Source organism: Zingiber officinale, chromosome 10A (genome assembly GCF_018446385.1).
Source record: "Zingiber officinale cultivar Zhangliang chromosome 10A, Zo_v1.1, whole genome shotgun sequence".
In the NCBI taxonomy this organism is placed as follows: domain Eukaryota; kingdom Viridiplantae; phylum Streptophyta; class Magnoliopsida; order Zingiberales; family Zingiberaceae; genus Zingiber; species Zingiber officinale.
The window spans coordinates 45,238,067-45,242,580 of NC_056004.1; the positions used below are offsets into that span (position 1 = coordinate 45,238,067).

The following is a 4,514-nucleotide window of genomic DNA, read 5'->3' on the forward strand; positions in this document are numbered from 1 at the left end:
GACAACACTTTTGCAACGCTTTAAAAGCGTTGTCTTTTTTTAAAAATTTTTTAAAAAATCTATTTACAAAATCATTTTTTTATATTTATAAAACTATTAATTTTCTTTTACCATATCCAGATTCGAATTTGACATATAAAATAGCATTAATTAGCTCAGCTAATGATTTCAAACTCGTACCAAACAATAGAATTCAATTACAAAGTATTAGTATTTACAGGAGAATTCAACTATACACAAAGACTAAATATTTCTATTTCAAAGTAGTTAGTGACATTCAAATTTAAAACAAAAAAAAGCACAAAATAGCTAGCCGGCCTCGAAGACAACGATCTGCATGCTTACTTCTACTAGATATATTGATCAAAATGGATTGACGGCTTGAGACTGGGACAAAACACCTACCACTGTGTATCTGTCACAGAAAACAATACGATCAGTATTGTGCAAAAGAAATTTTCGGTGGTAATAGCTAAAAATAAATGTCACAATTCACACCATACAATAACTTTTAAGAGAAAAAGAATTAAGCATAAAATAACAGAGAATAGAGCAAACGAAAAATACATGTGCTACTTTGTTTCCGCCATGGAAATATAACAAAAAGAATAGCATAATTGGAGATGCTAGGGAAACCACTGTGAGACCTAAATACATAATTAGAGATGCAGTGTAAAAAGAACAGCATATATTTCATTTGAGTTCTTACACATGAACTAAAGTCGAAATCAGCATATGTTCTAATTTCTTTGGTTTGCAGAACTTGTAGCTTTATCAAACACAATTTGACTTGAATTTTCCAATAGCAAATGTAGTTTTCCGGTGTACTAAACTATACATATAAAATATGGCTTTGATTCTAGAGTGCAAAGAAAGAATGGCCCTTCACTTATCGCCTAAAACTCAAACAGGTTGCTATATTTTTTGTTTCAATTGAGTCCTTAAACTTGCAATATATACTAAACAAGTCCATCCCATTGGTACACTTAAAACACAAGAAACATGTTACTGACTGAGCATCTAATCACATCACGTCAACACCATATTATCAACAGAATATAACTATGTAAACTCAACCATGAAGCATGGAAAGGAAAAGATGTGTATTTAGAGTTGCAATACATCTCACTATCATTGAAATAGTTCTCCATCCATTCATCTGAGGATGGATCCAAGACTTCATTACTGAAAAGAAATCTATCATCTATCACAAATTCTTTGATTAGAATAGCTGGAAATCCACATCTACTGCTAGAAAAATTCTTTCCAAGGTAAGAAAATTAAAACCTGAACACATGAGATTCGACTGTAAATTTTGTGTGCATATTTTTGCTGATGTCGAGTCCTCCTGAACCTAAAGTAAAAAAATCAAACGCACCAAGTGGATGCTTTAGCCTAATTTGAATAAAGTATTAAGATGAATCTAATTTATCTATCTGAAGAAACAGTCTTGGAACAAACTACTTCAGAGGACAAATGCTCATTGACGGCTGTGGCGCCATCATCATCAGAAAAAAATTTAGAACACGACGCCTTTTCACTCTTGATGCCTCATTTGCTTCTTCACGCCCTTCTCGACCTCATCTGCTACCATTTATCTCACTTGAGATTTAGAAGGACTTGAAACAGTCATAAGAGAAGGCAAAGTTGACAAACACACCTCCAAAATCCAATTCGTCTAAGTCGAAATCACCAAATCCTCGAAGTGGAGTTTGATTTCCCATCGTATCATCCCATAGAGGTAAAGCTGTGAATTTGAGAAATAGGTACTAAAACATAAATTCCCTTGGAAAAAAAAGAAGAAGAATTAGTTGTAGAAAAAAAACCAAATTGGGAATATGTTGGCAGGCAACATTCTTCTTCTTGTTGCCATTGCCACATATCGCTCCTACAAATTCCACAGGACATTAGTACGGAGTTTCAAAAATTATTTTAACTGAGCACTCAAAATCTCAAGTTCTGGCAGATCATCAAACAACAAGCTGCTTCAGTCAAAAATGGTAATGCAAAATCTGACTAGGATAATTAGTATCTGTTCTATGTAGTTATTTATAGATTCATAATGTTGAGATACAGACTCAGTCACAGTTTTGTCACCCAAAACTAACTCTTGCAATGATGCAATGATAATCATCCAATGACAAATTATATATGCATGTCAACAATTTGCAAGGGAAAGTAGGAAACTCACTTGTTCGTAGTGTGGATTTTGGATCCAATCTAACCTAGAGCATGGAAAGTAAAAACACATCAAGTAAACATCTAGTGAAACAAAAACTAGAGCATGTAACAAAACCTAAACTAATTGCATTCAAATAAAGAACAAACATCATAGAAACATAAATCACTAAACTAACAAGCATTACATGGAATTAAACTAAAGAGATATTTCACCGAACACCTACTATGCATGAAACAAATAAAGCAAGATGAGTGCAATTCAAACATAGGGAATTAAGTTCAATACAAGCATTCAAATAAAACTCAACCGGTGGCTGCACACTTCGACACGACGATTGTGAACGACTCTTCACTTGAAGAAACTCTCTCTAAATGAAGTTGGCAAGCTGTGGAAATGCACTACAAAGGAAATTTATGATCACTACTGATTCTGAAGATTACCAAATATCTAATATCTTTTGTTAACAAAAGAAATAATGTTGAAATTCAGAAATTCAGATTACCAAATAAAGATCAAATATTTACCCAAGGACATGTGAAAGCTACAACAAAGCATTCTTAACGGCAGGAATTGGAGTTCAAAGAAATACTTGTGAGACATTCACAAACTCAAAGTTAATTCTATCAATTTGAAAGGATAAGAGAGAGAGAGAAAAAAGGGTACACATATCACAACCGATAAGATACATATGAATAACATAAAGAAGAGAATGACATGAAGTTCAGAGTCCAGAGCCTCCACATAGTATGCTACCGGCAATATATAGTACCAAAAGCAAACAAAAATATCAGCAATGACAGGCGAGTAGCTCGGGAATAGCAACAAAAACGAAACTTCGCCGTGCTGATCTATCAGAAAAACAATTCCAAGAGAAATTCAAATAGTCTAAAGATAAGGCAAACAAAAAAAGAAGAGAGAAAATAAAATCTTTTTTAAAGGGAAACAAAATTTTGGGGCACTGGTAGCGGGCGAGAACATCGAAGGAAGTTTGGGGAAAGGAACAGGAGTCGAATACGGTATCAATTAAGACCTCAGCGACATGATCCGAAGTGAGAGCATACGAAATATGAAATCCACGAGGGATCTTCACTTACACTTCCGACTTCTGCGACGACAGCCATGAGATCCAGTTAATACCGGCATCAGCGACGTCTCTCTCCAAGGCGACTGCCTCATCGGTTGGGGCGGAAGAAAGAGGTCGGGAGAAGGAGGGGCTTCGTCGCCGATGGAGCAGGAACGGGAAGTGCACAGTGGAAGTAAAAGATACGACGGTGGACACACCTCGTTGTCATCCTCTTCCTCCTAGTTCTCTTCGGAGAGGGGTTTGTTGGAGAGGAGTTGGAAGGAGAGGCGTGAGAGGAAGAGTTGGATGTAGAAGACGTGAGATGATGAGTTGGGAGAAGGGTTCGGGAGGTATTCTAGCGGAGGATAGGTGGGCGAGTGAAACCTAGGGGTTTTCTACCCCTTGCTTGATGTATCCTTACTTGATCTAACGGTTCATATTATTCTAGATTTAGATTAGAACTTGACAATAAACAACACTTTTTATAAATCATTGTACACTAAAAAAAAAGACTAATAGACAACGCTTTTAACGAAGCGTTGTCTTTAACCCATAAAAATCACTAATAAACAACGGTTTTTAGAAAAGCGTTGTCTATTAATAAGAAAATAATGAAATAGACAACGCTTTTGACTAAAAGCGTTGTTAAAAAAAAATAGACAACGTTTTTTTAAAAAAGCGTTGTCGTTTAAGTGTTGTAGAATCTCAATTTTCTTGTAGTGCAGGGAGGGACTCCCTGGCGCAGTTACTCCGACCCTCAAGTCAGTATCTCAACCGAGCGAAAAGTGGAGAAGAAGATGAATAGTAGATGTGTGCGTGTTATAATATTATAAATCATACCTAGCCAATGGAGAGGACTACCTTTTATGCTGACTCTCAGAACCTCTGTAATTGTGAGTTGTTAGAGAATGTCTGATGTCAGAATATATCGAGTAATGAAACATGTACGACCATCCATCGCGGAAGGTTCCGTTATACATATATGAATCATCTTTTGTAACCTCCATATTAATGAGGTGGTTGAGGATGCTGTTGGTGCAACCTTAGGTCAAGGTTGACCTGGTTGGCCCGACTTGAGGTGACTTGACTCGAGTTGTATTTTGATGTTTGACTTGGGAAGATTGTCGGTGCAACCTTAGGTCAAGGTTGACCTAGTTGAGTTGCATGTTGATGTTTGACACTCGTGAGAGAGTTCTATTCTTGATGTGAGACAAGAATAGATAGTTGGGAGATTATTGGTCCAACCCTAGGTCAAGGATTGACCTGGTT

At 36.3% G+C, this 4,514-nt stretch overlaps 1 long non-coding RNA gene across 1 annotated transcript; it reads right to left on the bottom strand.

Moving 5' to 3' along the window:
- Positions 1-225: 225 nt before the first annotated feature.
- LOC122027676 lies at positions 226-1,983 on the bottom strand. Its single transcript, XR_006124493.1, has 4 exons — positions 1,827-1,983; positions 1,661-1,747; positions 1,288-1,584; positions 226-415 (listed from the first exon to the last, which is right to left on the bottom strand). It is a non-coding gene; the product is annotated as an uncharacterized LOC122027676 (long non-coding RNA).
- Positions 1,984-4,514: the final 2,531 nt, after the last annotated feature.